Source organism: Phyllostomus hastatus, unplaced genomic scaffold, assembly GCF_019186645.2.
Source record: "Phyllostomus hastatus isolate PE091 unplaced genomic scaffold, TTU_PhHast_1.1 phas_contig_471, whole genome shotgun sequence".
Lineage (NCBI taxonomy): Eukaryota > Metazoa > Chordata > Mammalia > Chiroptera > Phyllostomidae > Phyllostomus > Phyllostomus hastatus.
The window spans coordinates 193,753-211,094 of NW_025333887.1; positions in this window are offsets into that span (position 1 = coordinate 193,753).

The following is a 17,342-nucleotide window of genomic DNA, read 5'->3' on the forward strand; positions in this document are numbered from 1 at the left end:
AATCACAGCCCCAGCTCAGACATTCAAATTTTTGTGGTTTTTTTCTGTGGATCTTTCCTAGGACTGGGGAATTTGGCGGGAGAAACCACGGCAGTGTGGTGGCCTCCCTCACCCTGCCCATATCCTCTGCTCCTGAGGATCAGGAAGAAACCAGCCCCTGTGTATTCTGGAAGAAAATTCCCCTTCTCCACCCAGCCCAATGGAGCCAGTACTCTAAGTAGCCCCTTTCCAACTCAGCAGCTCTGTCTATGGCACAGGGTGGGACAAAGAAGGATAGGCAGAGCCTTGAGGGGAAAAGACCATCTCAAGGGGTCATAGGGTCCATTCTCCTACACAGAGGACCTGCTGACCAGCCCTCAGCCCATGAAAATGGCTGCTGAAGATGCAGCAGCAGGCTATAGCCTCCCTGCCCACTCCACCCTCTAATCAGGCACCTTTCACTGGAAAAGCTGGAGGCTGGAATGGGAACGGAGACTGCTGGGCCTCTTGGAGAGAGTGGGAAGAAAGAGCTGAGTGGTATAAGCTTCTGGAAATGGGGGCTCAAGCTCAATACAAGGAAGTACTTCTCCCAGAGGGCACTGTCTAAACACTAGTTTGCTGCCGGAAAAGGGAGGGAGCTCCCAGTCTTGGGAGGTATGCAAGCCCAGAGAGGCAAGTAGGGATGTGGAGGGGTGGGTTGCTACAGTGGAGAAGTGGACAGCTCTATAAGGGGCATTCCTGCCCAGAGCCCCTGGGTTCTTTGAAGGAGGCCTGTGCAGGTCAGGGGCTGAAAATGGGGCTGAGGACCTATTTACCTGCGGGGTGGGGGGCAGGCAGGGGTTGTGCAGAAGTGTGAGGAGGATCGATGGAGACTGTAGGGCCCTGGGAAGACCAGGGCACTGCATACAGCAAGAGCTAGCATCCTGATCATGGGGGAAACTTGGCCATGGATCTTAGCAGGGCCTCAGCCATATGTCAGTACTTGGAAAACAGGTTGGAAAATGAGACCAGTGGAGAGGCATTGACCCCATTGAGCCATGGATAGGCTGGCGGGCAGTGGAGGCTGAGGCAGCCGCCACATGAAGCACCTCACTCTGTGCAGCGGGCACAGAAATGTATAGCCATCTGAGCAGCTTTACCCAGTGGCCTCCCTACCCTGGAGCAACAGACCATCAGTGGCAGCTATGCAGGCCATTTGGCAAGAGAAAAGTCTCAGAGAGCTTCTCAACCTCACTGTTCTAACTGCCTTGAGCAGCAGACCCCAGGATATGGGGCAAATCTGAATCAGGTGCCCCCTAACAAACATCACCAATCAAATCTGAAGTTCAGGGGTTTACCTCTCCAGCAAGGAAGAGAACGCATTGGCACCTGCTGCATCCAGCAGGGATGAAAGCCTTGTCCCATGGACTGCATCAACTCCTGCCCCAGGGAAGGAGGAGCCTGTGAGGGACAGAGGCTTTCTCCAGCCTATCTCACCCCTGAGATTCTCCAGGAAGAAAAGAAGATCAAAGGACTTCTCACCATGTCCCCTGGTGAGCACCAAAGGCAGGCTCTTGAAGCGAAAGCAAGCGTGTGTGTGTGCGTGTGTGTGTGTGTGTGTGTGTGTGTGTGTGTGTGGTGATATTTCAGGGGAAGAATTCAGTTTATGGGGTGAAGGATGAACATGAAAGTGAGGGCCTTTGCATATGAGATGGGGAAGAGCCTTGAGACTACAGGGACCCCAAACTTTGGCATGGGCAATAAGCCAAAGCGTTCTCAGAGCAAGAATGACACTGTCTTGCCCACAGGTGGCTGTCATTTACCTACCCCAAGTTCTCTGGGGACTGGCCTGACCAAGTACAAGGTATTGGGATAGCATAAGCCTGGAAGATTCCAGGTATGGCACAGTGGGTCTGACAGACATGGGTTGCCGTGAGCGTAGGCTCGGGGGAGTCTAGTGGTTTCTGGTTGTAGCAATCAATGAATGACACTGTCAACCTACGAGCCGACTGATGGCTGCCAATTCTAGAGTGCTCTCATTCTAGGCCTGTGTCCACACTGGGAGTCTATGGGCACATGAGGATAGAGATGCTGTGCTGGGACCTTGGCTTCTTCTTCCTATCACTTCTGGTCCCTATGCTGGGGTGGGGACTATGGCAACCCCAGGCAAGGGCAGCTGGAGAGCCAGTCATTGAGAGGGGCAGGTGATTCCCTGTCCATATGGGACACCTAGGCAGTGCTGCCCCCATACACTGTCAACCTGGCCCTGCCTGGGGCTTCCTGCTTTAGAGCCCCATGCCTACTTCCTAGATGCCACCCACTCCCAGGACACACGCTTCTACAAGAGCACATTTCTCCTTCCCAGGACCCCGATCAGCTCTCAGCCCACTCCTAGGGCCTCTCCCCGCCTAGGGTGAGTCTTGCTTGAGGTCCAAAGTTATGTAGGGGTGTGCACAGAGCCAGGCCGGTGCACCCAGTGAACCCACACATGAGCTCCTGGCCCCAGTGGAGCCAGCGGTAGAACCCATGTGGATGAGGAAAGTGGCCAGGGCTGGGGTCTTTACTTGTCCCCTTGCTCCAGGACCCACACATGGCAGGGCTGGGGGTGAGGGGGAGGCTGGCTGGGTCCCTATGGGCTTTTGGGTTCCCAGCTTGTGCCTTCTCCCTCCACATTTGCAGCAGTCCAGGCAGCTGCTCGAGGTGCAGTTAAGAGTGGAAGAGTAGCACGTGGGGCGGGGGGTGGAGGGGCGGTGCTCAGCCTCCCCCAGGCGGCATGAAAGGAAATGGCAGGCAGGATGGCCCCCTCCGCAGGGAGACACTCGGGTCTAGACGGCTTGGCAAGGCCAGCAGGGCTGAGTCACATGTGTCTGGAGCTGGAGACACGGGCGCCAGGACAGGAACACGAACGTGCCCACTAGGGAGGGCTGGGTGGGGGAGGGGGGCCCAACCTCCTTCTGGCTCCCTTGCCCTCAGCCCAGCAGGAGCCCCATTTCTGTTCAGCCTCTGTCTTCTGCCTGAGGCCCCTCGATGCCCACCTGGAGGGGCAAGGGCAGCTTCCACAGGGAGTTGAGCGGGGCCCACATTATTGGCAGGGACCAACTGGAATTTCAGGCAGAGAGGGAGTGGGTAAAGTGACTCCCCACATGCCCCCATCTCAGTCACAGCTCTGTTCCTTCGACCCAGCCACATTCCCCACCTGGGCCCTTTTTCCCCCAAAGCCACCCTTGCTGCACTCTGCCCTCTCCTTCCACCTTCCACTGTCACCCTCCCCAGGGATGCCCACACCACAGCAGCTGAAGGCCTTGGCTCCTCTCTCCCTACCCGCCAGGTTCCTTGCTACCCACCATCCCATCCCCAGCCATCATTATCCCATTTGGGGTGCTGTGTACCCTTTCCCTCCTCCTCTCTCTGTCTGTTTTTCTGTCTCTCATTTCCTCACTCAGGAACACCGGGTCTCAGGCAAGGAAGCACAACACATGAGTCTGAACTGGCTGATGTATTTAGTGCTCACAAAGCGTCTGCAAGAAAAGTCGTTTAATTGGGACCAGATCCTCTGAGGTTTCAATGGCATTAAAACAAGATGAGTTTTCTCTTGGGAAGAAACTGCTGGCAACAAGAAGAAGGCATGGAAAGTTTGGCTTTTTTGTTGTTGTTGTTCTCTGAGCTTGAAGAGGGAAAGAGCCCCTGTACATTGATTTATATACCATAGATGTGTGAACATACGCCTCATGGGTAGACCCAGCATCCTAGTGCACATGAGCACACGCACACACTGCTTTTGATGTTACCCAGACACAATGTGGAAGGCTCATAATCGGGCCCGTTCCCATTCTCTGGGAGTCTCCCCAGGGGTGTCTTTTGCTAGAGCCTCTGTTCTGCCCTGGGCCCTGGCAGAAGGTCTGGCATCCAATAGGGGGTTTGATGTACTTGTCAAATGACAGGTAATAGAAGGGCAGGACAAACAGCCCAGACTTTAGCCCTAAGGCCCAGATTCATACATGGAACTGCCTTGTAGATGTCACTGCTAGGTTGTTTAGTTGCCAACCTCACATGTGACAGGTGGGGAGCTGAACTTCCCAGCTTCTACCCCAGGCTCACTCGGCTGACAGCTCTGAATCTACCCACTTCTCCCACCTGCAGCCTCCAACCTGGGACAGCCATGATCATCTTCCCGCTGGAAGGTAGAGCTGCCTCCACACTAGCTCCTGTCTTCTGCTCTTATGCCCCCAACAAGTCTGTGTTCTACCCTGTGACCCCAGTGATCATTTTTATAATGTAAGTCAGATCATGTGAGTCCTCTGCTCAGAAGTCCCTAGTGGATTTTTGTTTCCTTCAAGGTCAAAGGCAAAATTGGCCTGCTACCCTTGGACACCCTGTCAAGCTAGCCCTAATTGCCCTTCACCAACCTCACCCTCACTCAGCCTGCTCCCTTGCTTCTTCTCACATTGGACCAAAAATATTCCTGCCTCAGGGCCTTTGCACTGGCTGTCCCCTCTTTTTGGAGGACTCTTTACTGGAGCTCCTTTTGCCTGGCTATTTCCTTTTCACTCACATCTCCATCCAAATGTCACTTTCTCAGAGTCCTCATCTGATCCCCTGTCAAAAATGCCCCACCCTCGAATCACCATGGCTGGCCCCTTTCCTCCTGATGAGGTCTCTGTGCTCCCCACTAGACTGTCAGTTCTGGGAGTGCAGGGGAGCTGACCATATGGTTTACTATTACACAGCAGGGCCTCGGAAATGTTCAGTGAGCAAGGAATTTATTCTCCAGATCTCCCTTGGTAGGTGGAAAGGTCTCAGCTAAGGAGCCTTGAGGGATGAAGAGCGTTGCTTTGGCATTCTCCGAGCTGCCAATCTGAGTCCCAACTAGTGCTGGGTGTGTACACATGTGTGGACAATGGGCCACAAGAAAGGGATGGGCAAGGGAAAAGGAGGCAGGAGTCTCTTCTTCACCCTTAGAATTCTGGGCTTATGCAGCTAGAAGCGACCTCGATCAGCTAATGCAGTTTCTCTAGGCTCCTTCCAGCTCTCAGATTCTAGAACTTTCTAAGGAGCCCATGTCCACCGCATTGAAATGAGGAGGCTGAGGCCCTGAGTAGGGAAGTTTGTCCCGACATCAAAGGGCCTGTCTGTCCAGGGAAGGCTGAAAGCCCAAAACTCTTTCCAGCAACCTCAGGCTGCATCCCTGTTTCCTGGAAAATGCCGACACTATCCCACCCTGTGCTCCAGACACCAGGCTCAGGGTAGTGCTGGCCAGGGGCCCTGCCTGCCTCAGCCCAAGTCCATGAGTGAGCTTTGTGTGCAGGAGGGGCGGCTGTGGGAGGGCCCTTCTGATTCTGCCAAGACCCCGCAGGCTGGCTCTGTTCTGTGGGGTTCCTTCAAGATTCCCACGATGGCTGGGCACCCCAAGACTGGATAGAGTAGGTGGCCGGGTGGCCACTGGGCCTCCAGTAGGGCAATGACATCTAGGACAGGACTCCACAGGAGCTGGGGAAGTAAGTGGCCAGGCCTCACCCTTTCCTGCCTAGGTGGGTAGGAGCAAGAGTCCCTCCCTTCTTCCAGGCCACTGTGCCAAAGAAACCTGGGAGCAGGCTTCCCCTCACCCCCAGCCCAGCTAATGGAAACCAGATGGCAGGATGTTTAGTCAGTGCCTGGGGAGCAGCGAACAGGGGAAATGGGTTGGGGGACAGGATTCCAGAATCCTTCCCCAGGCAGGGGGAGGGTCAGAGTCCAGAGTCCCACCACAGTTGTCTCCAAGGGCCCACCTCAGGGAAGTGCAGGAGACCTGGCCTCTGGCATCTGACTTGGGTGAGCCCAACTCCCTTGTGGTTCCTTCTCCGTTCTGGAGGTGGTGTGAAGGGGGGCAGTGTGCACTCTTCCAAGATCCCTGAGCAAATCTCACTCAGTCTCTGAGTCACACCTCGGGCTTCCCAGGCCTAAGTGCTCCCCTCCCCCAGCTTCAGCACGCCACCAGCCCAGGACATCCTGTGTTAACCACGGGGCGCACAGGCAGACAGTGGCTTCATCCTTGGCTCCCAAGGTGCTTGCTCACCCTCACTCCCCAGACAGTTCCTGTCTCTGGTCTGCATGTGGCATGGTCCCAAATTTAGGCTGTGAACCAGAGCCCTGGACTGCACAAGGGATGGGGTGTCCCTGTTGCACCCTGTGAGCTGTACATCTAGCTGTTACTCAGACCCAAACGGACAGATGCTGAGGAGCCCACTGAAGACCCAGTTGCTGGGGACTCCCCACCCTGACCATCCTCCAGCCCCTCCCAGGTCTCACACACTCCCATATGGCCCAAAACAGAGACCTTGAACCCCATGTGGTGATGGGAAGCTTCTTCCCTACAGCCCTTCCCAGCCCCGCACCACCCCTCCCCCTCCCCCCTCCTCCATCTACGCCTTGCCTACAATTAACTCATTTTTAAAGAACGCTTCCAAACATAAGTCAACACTGGACAGAGCTGTAGGAAAAGCTTCCTCAACGCTGGCCCTGAAGAGCCTCATGATGAGCCCAGTCTCTTGGCTATTCCCTGCCCACCCTCAGCTGCCATGGCTGGCTTGGGGCTGGGGCCCACTGAGGGCTGTCCCAGGGCCTGTGGTCAGATATCCCTTTTGTTGCTTTTTGCTCTATCCTCCTGCCCCTGCCTTTAGGCCTGACCTCCTTCCCACCTTGCCACATCCCGATCAGCAGGTGCCCCTCTGACCCAGAGGGCATATGTGAGGCATGGGGGCATCTCAGGAGCACCTGATAACAGTGGTTACACTCGGACCTGAGACTCTAGGCCAAGAAGTCTGGGGGTATCTGTGAAATGGCCTTTCCCAGGCCACTGTCAGGACACCCAGGTCAAGGGTCCCTAAAGATCCTGGCAGCCCCTGGTCCACACATACTCCAGTGTGGATGTTGAGGGAATAGCCAGTGGGTCACAGGACATATAACCTTCTCCATTTTATGGAGGAGGACGTGGATGCCTGGCATTGCCCAGAGGTAGGCAGGGAGCTGGTACAAGGATCGGGAGCTGAGCTGCATACTGCAGTGCCATCCTGAGGCAGGACCGTGTCCAGGTGGCCCTGGGACTCTAAGGGCTGGGTCCAACCTGCTGCCCTAGCTCTGCCGATGTGTTCTGTTTCTTCTGGAATTGGGAGTCCTCAGCATTGGTGCCTGTGGCAGAAGCCCACAGGTTTCCAAACATTCCAGAGCCTCCATTGCCCAGGTAGCCCTGGCACCTGCCCCCTCTCCCAAGGACCCAAGAGGCCCTGGGGCCTGCTGTTAATAAGGCCCAGCCCCTCTCCTTTCCAAGCCATGGAGGTAGGGCCTGGCAGCATCAGGTGGGCAGCCTGCTCTGTGGTGGGCCTCACAGGCCCGCTGTGTGTGGAGACAGAAGCCCCATTCATGGGGGCCACTGGGCTTGGGCCAGTAGAGAATAAATGCAGGCCTTACAGAGAAAGAGCACGAGTGCTCAGATCCAAGAAAAAAATCAATCTCTCTTTCTCCTCAGGTGGGAGCAGGGGATGTTGGGGGAAGTGGAGAGCAAGGCCTGGGGCGGGGCAGGGAGGGGGGTGTTTGTTTGGAGACGGCCTTTCTGGAGAAGGGCCACGGTGGGCGGGGAAGGCTCCAAGCACTGCAGCCAGGAGCTCAGGAAGAGGGACTGTTGAATGCCATCCTGAATGTGTCCCATCCTGCCATGATGGCCACTCCCACCTCTCAGCTGTTCACTGTCTCTGCTGACCCAGGCAACCTGTGTAGGCTATGCATGACAACCATGAAGAGCATTCTGCTCCCTGTCCTTGCTCATTACATGGGGTGCTGCCCTGGAGGGGCCTTGACCAAGCAGGGGCTGAGCCTCAGAGAGCCCATAACCCCACCAACCCCCAGGGACTTTCCCACCCTGCAGCCACTGCTGTCCATCCTCCCTGGGCCTCCCAATGGTGAGTAGGTGGCACCAGCAGGAAGAGGCTGGTAGGAAGGGAGCACCCTACCCCACTAGTGAAACACCTCTGGGGCTGGGGCATAGGAAGAGAAAGTTGGTCACCTGAGGCAATCCAATGGTGCCCACCTTGGGGGATCGAGGGGGGCCCATGGGCCTCAGAGAACCCTCCCTGGAGGGCAAGGGGGTGTTGCAGACTATAAGAAGCCTGATGCCCATTGCCCAGGGTGGGAGCAGGGGAAGTAAGAGATCCCCCCCTCCAGGAGGGGCCACTGCAGCTGGGGCTAGAAGAATGGATCTGGATTTGCTGGTTAGGGAGTTGAGCTCACTGACCTAGGCCTACTGGGGATACTGAGAGAAGTGTGGGAAGCTGAGAGTGGAGGGCCTAGTGCTGAAGTGGGATGGCACAAAGGCCCCAGGAAACTGGGCTACAGTGTGGCCTTGATCTCATATGCCAATGGATGGTAGCCCACCACCAGGCCTCAGGGTGGGGCAGGAGGGGTGAGGGAGTAGACCTGAATGGGAAGCTTATGGTCAGTACTAGTTAAGAGGGGGCTGCCATGCAGTGGAGGGGAGGCCTGGGAGCTATTGCTCCTCCTTTGCCAAGGCTGATGGCCCCTTTAGGTGACCTCTAGGCTTGCCTTGCCCCCAACAAGGGGGTAGGCAATAGGCTTGCTTCTCCTCTCACTAGGTACTGGAGCTCCCCACCTCTGAAAGCCAACTGCCAGGAAACGCTTTTTGCTTCCCAGAGGCTGTCCTTACCCTCACTGCCCATGAAACATCCACAGGTACCCAGAGGCATAGGAACGGCCCCAGGCCCTCTGCCTAGGGCCACCAAAGCTCTCCTGGGCCCACTCTGGGGGCCTACCTATGCCTTGTCCCAACAGGCTGGAGGGTTCCCAGCAGTAAAGAGCTGCCTCAGTTCTGAGAAGCAGATAGGGTGGCTCTGGTGCTAAGGGTCACCTACTCTGAAGTCATGAAAATGTGGGGAAAAGACCGAGAAATTTCTGATACTTGGTGGCCTCGGGGATCTTGACAGAAGGATGAGATCTTCTGAGGAGAGGGGGGAGAAAAGCAGAAGTGAAGCCTGGACAAAGAGGGAGAGAGGGTGTCCAGCCTGCAGCTGACCTCCCACTAGGAGGAAGGATGTACTGCTTCCCAGCCACACAAGGGTCCTGGCCACCCCAGCTCAAACTGGCTTCTTCTGCAGGTCATGTACAACCCATCTCTTGGAATGGCGACTAGGGCAAGCTTGAGGATGGGCAGCTGTACTGGCCACAGGCACAGCCCACCTCTGAGGAGGGTGGCCATAGAGACCCAACCCAGCCCCTGGTCCCTGGCCAGAAGGCCCACACCAGGCCAGCGCTGGCCCAGAGGAAAGAGTAACCCCAAGCAGCCCAGGAGCAAGAGTGGAGTCACAAGGGGTCCATCCCCAAGCAGACGCCACCCCAAGCCACAGCAACATGGGGGGAGCGCAGCTGAGGCAGCAAGGCCCCAGGCTGCCAAAGTCAGGCTCCTGCAGACCAGCAGGGGCCACCTGAGCACAAGAGGTAGAAATGGCCACTGAGGAAGGCAGAGCAGGAAGGCAGGAGCCTGGGAAGTCAGAAGAAGGGGTCTGAAGCCCATGAGGCCCCTCAGAGGTAAGGACTAGCCAAGACAGGCAGCCCCCAAATGAATCCTCTGGGGGTGATCAGGCCATGCTTAAATCTGAAGAGGCTAAACCTTGGTCAAATCTCCACCAACAACACCAGCATCACCAGCCACTGAGACCCCACCCTATTGTCAATGTGCCCAAGCCTAGCATCCTCATGTGGGGAGCAGGTGGGGAGCTCTATAAGGCAGGCCCCCTTCCCCACCCTCAGATCCCCTATTTGGGCCTTTGCCCTTGGTGCCCAGGGAAGGGGACCAAGTAGCCTGGTATTCCAGCCCAGCTGGCCAAGTTATTGTCAAGTCTAGGGGCCCTGGGCAGGCTGCTGTTTCTATGTGACTGGGCTAGAGCTGAATCTTGTCCTCCAGGGACCTCCTGCCAACCTGGCCCAGGTGGCTGGTGTCAAAAGAAGGACTGCAGCCAAGGTTGGGGTGGCAGAAGCACCTCAGAGACCACAGGCTGTGGACCTGCAGACCCAGGCACTACAGAGCAGGCCACGCCCTCCCTGGCAGCCTCATTCCCTCCTGGTCCAGGTGGCCATTGCCTGTGGCAACATCAAGATGAAACACATCCTTGCCCTGACCAACCCTAGCTTGACCACACTCCACCTGCCAGGCCCACCCTGCCAGGTGGGTGGCCTTTTTCACCATACCCATCCCTGCTGCAGGGGTGAGAAGCCCACACACCCAGGCTCTTGGGCCACTGTGCTCTGGAAATGGTTCACCTTCCCATGGGTCCTGGTTGGGAATGAGAAGGTGCCCTGTCCTGGGATGGCCAGAAGAGCCAGCTTCTTCAAGGAGTATGTCATTACTGCCACTGGCCTGAATGCAGGGGGTACAGAGTGACAGAAGAGAGGGGGAAAAGGAGACGTGGACTATGGTGGCCCCATGTGTGTGCACAGAGAATTAAATTGCCAAGATCCTGCCCAACACTTTCCTGGGGCTGCCCAACCTGAAGTGGCTGGACCTGAGCAAGAACAAGCTGGATGCCGAGGCCTGCACCCCCATGCCTTTAAGGTGTGTGGTGGCCTCACCACCTGGTCTCCCAGAGGGCCTGAGCCAGTCCAAAATAGCCTCATGCATCCATGACTCCTCACTCCACTCTGCCTGGAGGAGAAGGCTTAGAGGAAGCACAGCACAGAGTACCCAGCACAGCAGGCTTGCATAATTTGGACTGGCACCATCCATAGCTGGGAGTATGAAGAGCAAAACAGATTTTTGGGCTCCACAAGGGAGTGGCACTCCTAAGAGAAATGAAGGGAGGGTGTCTGGAAACCCCCAGACAGGCCTGGTCTAAGGGGGAACTAGGAAGCCATGATGCAACACATTAGGGGTGCCCCCTGAGTGGGATGAGCCCAAAGCCATACCCATAAGGCTTAGCCCTGGCTCACAAAGCACTCCAGTCCCCAGCCCCTTCCTCTCCCCCAACCCACTTCCAGAATCGGACATAGCTAAAGTGGCTGAACCTGGATGAAAACTTCCTGTCTGCAGTGCCAGCCTTGCCCACCTCCCTGCAAGAGCTCAAACTCAACAACAACCTCCTACAGGGCCTACAGCACAGCAGTTTCCGAGGTGGGGGCAGGCCCTGGGGGCAGGGACCAAAGCAGTCATGACTAGGCAGCCAAGGAGGCCTTGGAAAGTTGTTGGTGAGGGGAGGGTCTGCCCCAGGCAGCCCGGCTGGAGGGCAGAGGAGGGAGCACCATCCTAGGAAAGTGACCCTGGCCCCTAAGAGAGCTACAGCAGGCAGCACCCAGTGGGCCTTCAGAGCTCTGCAGTTGGCTCAGGTGCCCCTCTGCCCACCCATCCTGTAGGACTCAGGCAGCTGCTGATGATGGAGGTGGAAGGAAGCAAGTGGCACGATGGGAACATCTCCTCCCTGGCCTTCCAACCCCTGTGCAGCTTGCTATACGTGAGGCTGGACCAGAACCCGCTGTGGACTATCCTGCCTGGCCTGCCACCCTCCCTGCAGGTGAGCTAGGAGTGGCAATATTGTGGTCATATTACCAGATCATCTGCCACTGGGTAGTAAAGCTTCCCATGGGGGAGAATTTTGACAATAAACCCACAAGGCCTCAGCACCAAAGACTTCTCCTCCACTTGACGTAAACTGCCAGAAGCCCAGAGTTGGGACTGAAGGACTTTCCTGGACTGGGTGTCCCTGAGCAAAGCCTATGCCCTCTCTAGGCCACACAGTCCCCTTGTGCTTGGTGGTACTCTCTGGGTCTGTGTCTTGTGGGGCTCTGAGGAGCCATGGTACCACTAGTAGGTGTTGCTGAGGTCTTTTGCACAGATGACCATGGCCCTGGGAGGAGCAGAGGCAGTGGCACCTAAGTACCACAGATGGGGCTGGGTGGAAGAGGGCAGGGAACAGGGCCAGGCCACCAGTAAGTGATGAACTGGACCCTCACCCCAAGCCTTGGCCTTAGCTGCTGCATCTGGGTGCCAACGTCATTGAGGAGAGACAGAAGGCACGCTGAACTGCAGCTGCAGCCTCAGCATGCTGGTGCTCAGCAACAACTGGCTCCAGAAGGACCAGCTAGAACCCCATGATTGGATTGATCTCCCGTGAGTGCCACCACCACCCTGGCAGCACCCAAGCTTCACCCCAGTGGGCACCTGGAGGCCAGAGAGAAAGGATGATGTACCTAAAAGAAATCAGAGAGTTAGGCAGGTTGGCTGAGAGGGCTGGGGAGGCCCTGTTGCTTAGGCCTGCTCTCAGGTGAGTCTCCTGAGTCACCTGTCTCTCCACCTGAGACTCCAGGTGGCCTGGGCCCTCAGCCACCACCTGCTTCTCCAAGATTTTCCTGTTACTCCCACCTGGAAGAATCCCCAAGGCCAAAAAAATCCCTTCCCTTGCCCTGGCTTGTATGGCTCAGTGGATTGAGTGCCGGCCTGCAATCCAAAGGGTTGCCAGTTTGATTCCCGGTCAGGGCACATGCCTGGGTTGCAGGCCATTGCTGTTTCTCTCCCTCTCTAAAAGTAAATGAACAAAATCTTCAATTACAGTTTACAAATTAAAAACAAAAAGAAATCCCTTCCCTTGTCCATGCCATGACTTGCCCTACAGGCACCCAGGAAGCTCACCTAAGAGGTGGCTTGAGCTTGGATGAAGGGACAGTGTGAGTGGTAAGAGCTGTCCTGATACTGGGTTTAACTAGGGGTAACAGAGGCAGGAAGGATCACGGAAGAGATGGTGGGGCACAGGAAAGAGAAATGTATGAGTATTCTGGGGTAGCTGTAACAAAGTACCACTGGGCAACTTAAAGTAACAGAGATTGATTCTCTCATGGTTCTGGAGGCCAGTGGTCCAAAATCGAGGTATTATCAGCACTGTGCTCCCCCCAAAGGCTCTAGGGTAGGGTCCTTCCTGCCTCTTCCAGTTTCTGGTGGACCCAGTTGTTCCTTGGCTCATGGCCACATCACTCCAGTATTTGGCTCTGTCTTCATGTAGCTTTTCTATGTCTGTGTCTCTCTTCTGTCCCTTATAAAGACACCCACCAGGCTGTCCATTTTATTAACTCACCAGGCTAATCCAGGATGATCTCATCTCAAGATCCTTAACTTCATTACATGTACAGAGACCCTTTTGGCAAATAATGTCACATTTGCAGGTTCTGGGTAGACATACCTTTTGGGGGCCACTATTCCTCCCACTATAGGAAGGCTCCAGGATGAGTCCACATGATCCGGTTTGGACAGTTGGGTAGGGGTGCTGGCAGGAGGGGTCCAGCAGGAGATCCAGTCCTTAAAGGCAGTGCCTAAGGAGACAGGACATGGCCCCAGGATCAGCAGGAGGACTGCTAAGATACAATCCTTGGGATCTGACACCATCATCCAGGGAGCACGGTGGGGGTGGGAGAGACAGACAGGGGTTGACAGATAGTCCGACCTACCATTGCAGGGATCAGAGCCTCCCTCCCTTCACCCTTGTGTTCCAGGAAAAAGTTACTAGAATGTTTGGGTTTAATTATTCCTTTTTCCTTTCTCATTCTTGCCAAGGGGGCAAGGAAAAGCAGACAGCAGCCTAGGGAGGAGCCGACCAGCTGCTGTTCCACTCCAGCCACGGGGCCTGGGCCGGGGACTGGCGGCCAGCCAAGCCTGGACTGGCACGGCCTGGTTTTTCTCTGGATGATGGAAGGGGAGGGGGCTGCTGGCTCTTCAGGCTCAGGAGGCACCTGAGCCCCTGTCCTGTGGGCTAAGGACAGCATGGGCCCCAAGGCTGAAGGCCTGACCCCACCTCCAGAGGCTGGGGGATGTCACTGAGAAAACCACTTTCTCCGCTCTGACCCGTTCTAGAAGCATCACCACTTTCTGCTCCTGCTTTTCCCTGACCAGCCCTGGTCCTCACCCACCATGGAGCGACCTGGGCTCACAGAGGCCTGAGCTTCACAGAGGCCCTGATCCCTTAAGGGTCCCCTGGCTTTGACCCTCTAAGAGACTTATTTTTCTTTCCCTCCCTGTCTCTCTTGTGCTTAGCCTAGGTGAGGCAGGAAGAGGCCAAGAGAATGTAGGGATAAGAGGAAAAGGCTGTGAGGCCAAGGGAGGGCAAAGCAGGCACAGGCGTAAGTGGGAAAGATAGGTGACAACTCAACTGCCCCCCACTCTTTTGCTGTCCCCAGAACGAGGGCACCTGCATTTGTACTTTCTTTGTCAGGTGTAGCTCAGATTGTGTGCTCTGTCGGGAGGCAAATCTTCAGTCTCCTAGTGGGTGTGGCCCGGCGACCCTGACGTGGGTTCCAGCTGTTCCTGTGCTTGAGGCTGAGCACTGTCTGCTCATCCCACACCTGCACGCCCCACAGGAAGCTAGAGATCCTTGACCTGTTCCACAACCGACTGGTGCATGTACTCTCCTTCCTGCCAAGGGGCCTCCGGCACCTGACGCTGCACCACAACCACATTGAGTGCATCCCTGGCTACATAGTCTGCACCCATGAAGCCGGGCCTGCAGACTCTGCACCTGTCCCACAACAGCCTGTGTGCCGATGGTATCCATAGCGTGTCCTTCTGGGGTCTGTGTGCCTCCCTAGGCGAGCTGCTACTGGATCACAACCAGCTGCAGACCATCCCACATGGCCTCCTGAGCCTCAAGGGGCTGCAGGGCCTGCATCTGAGCCACAACAAGATCAGGTAGGGCTGCCCACCTGTGCCTATGCTGCTGTCTTCCCCTTCCCCCTCAAGCCAGGGCTGAGGCCATGAGACCCTGCCTACCAGGTAGGCCATGGAGGGCTGGCCTGTGGACTCTTCACCTGCAGCCTCAGAGGCTGAGTGTGAGACTGTGGGGGAATCCTTCACTGCCCACATCTACCCATCTTGGTTGGTATGATAAGAGGCTGGGCCCAGTGGCTCTCAGGCCTGGAAGGCCAAGTTGGAGGGAAGCATACAGCAGAATCTGGGCAGGAGGTGGGAAAGGGGAAGGCAGGAGAGCTCCAGTTCTGAGCGATAAGGGCTGAGACACCTGCCTGCCCCTCTGCCCTGGGTCTGATCTCTGTGTTATGGTCTCATCGCCCCCTTACTGTGCCTACTCTCTTTATCTACTCTTGTGTGATGCCTGCCTCCCCTTTCTGGGGCCTTCTCTCCTCTGCTTGGCCCTGGCACCCCACTCCAGAGACACGTGCTCCTGAGTTCCTTCTGTGACACTTGAGTGACCCAGTACTCCAACTTCATCTCAACCCACCTGGAGAACAACCACATCTACAGGAGCTGCATCCCACCCATGGCCTTTTTGTACATCTGGGCCTACCACAGTGGGGTCCTCCAGCCCCAGCAGGGGGAGGGGGAGAGCTCCTAGCCCCACCCTACTGGACTTCCCTGCCCCCTGTTCCTTTCAGAATGGTAAGGGGTGTTCAGGCCCATTTCCACTTGATCTTTGCACCACTTGGAAAAAGATCTAGATACAGGGGTGTCAAACTCATTTTCACGGGGGGCCACATCAGCCTCTTGGTTGCCCTCAAAGGGCCAAATGTAATTTGAGGACTGTATAAATGTAACTACTCCTTAACAGTTAATCGAGAACTTGACATGGCCGCTGGGTAGAAACAAGGTGCCAAGCTGGATAAAACAAGGTGGAGGGCCAAGGGCCCGAGGGCCTTGTGTTTGCCCCCTGTGGTCTAGAACACCCTGATTTTTCCAGATGTGCCCACTTCCTATTGACTGCCAAGGCCCCTTCACTTAGTAAACAGCCCAGTGGGGTGCAGTGCTGGTTTGGACTTGAATATAATAAATGTACATTATTTAAGTTCATGACTCCCACCAGCCTCCCTTCCTCCTGGAGCAAAGCTGCATGAGCATGCTGGACCCTCACTGTTCATGGAGTCCCCAGGATTCACATCCTGGACATTGCTTCATCAGCAGGGGTTTAAGAGTGCCTGGTTCCAGAAGCTTCTCCAAGATCCTCCTCACCTTACCTACCCTGGCCAGGGTCCTGAAGTCCCCAAGCCATTTGGGGGCCAGGCTTGCCTCCGTTGCTCATAGCAGCATCAGCATCTGTCATCAAGGAAGGGTCCCTGTCCTGGGTGTAGATGCACAGAGGTGGGTTTGGCTGACAGAGCTGACTGACATGGGAGACCCTGGTGCTGGCCCTTTGTCTGGGAGCCAGCCACATCCACACCCTCATCTAGGCCAAGGACAACTTACCTCTCCCTCTTCCCTTCTTTCAGGCCCCAAGACCCTCACCCTGGTTCCCCTCATCCCCCATACACACCTATCCCCAAGCTAGTCTGTGGATCTCCGGCTTACCCGCTCCCCACAGCCCTTAGAGGCAAGCGCAGATATCCAACGGTGTGGGACCCGGATGTGCCCCCATGTAGCCTGGTGCCAGGGGAGGGTGGGGAGTGGCATCCACATCCACTCAACAACTCTTGGGAAAGGAGCACTTTGGCCCTAGGAGGCCAGGCCTGGCCCTGAGGACCCAGCAGCAACTGCCCCCTGGCCAAAGTTGCTGACTGTCTGCCTGGTGGGGAGGCAGACGCAGACACAAGCCAGCTGTGGTGGCTCAGCCTGTTGAGCCCTGAGGACAGGACTGGCCAGCTGTGCTGGGTGGGGACAGGGGGTCTATGAAGTTCCATGACATCACTGGAGCAGTTGCCCGGCCTGTGTGAGGGCAGCCACAGGACTGGGGTGGGGTCACTGGGTTAGTTAGCATTGTAGAGCTCATTATGCCACCATGCTCGGTGCTGGGGAGGGTGAGGGATGAGGGGGGTGCACAATCAGCAGGAGCATGGGAGGTCCAGCCCCTGTGGGGGATGGGGGATGGGGGTGGGAGACTTATGGTGGTATGGGGGGAGACAGCCAAGTGATAGGCATCAAGGATGCAGTAGGCCCTGGCCTTCAGTGCTGCTGGATGTGGGTGGAGTGAAGAAGGAAGGACACCAAGTGCTCACTGCAGAGACCTTGCCCTGCCACAGCCTCCGGCTGGAGCCTGGGCCTGGGAACTGTAAGCTTTACATTGATCCCATTCTACAGCCACCCACCCCCACCCCATTCCACCCCACCTCCCCCAGTTCTCAACAGAGAAAGGGCCAGACTCTGGCAGGGGGCGGGGAGAGGCCTGGGAAGCTGGTGGAGTGTTTGCTTTGGACTCATCCCTGCATTCCTTCTCCAACCCGGCCTAGGCCCACAGATATGGCACTTCCTGTTTGGGCTGGGTCAGAGGTCATCAGCCCTTGAGGCGCTGGCCCTGATGGGGAAGGTTGCAGCTTTCCCAGCTCTCATGACCCCTCCTCCCCACCCCTCCTGCTCCAGTCAGCCTCCAGCTGCCTCCTTCCCCACAGTCTCAGAGGTCAGGCCCTGGGAGGCACAAAAATGTCAG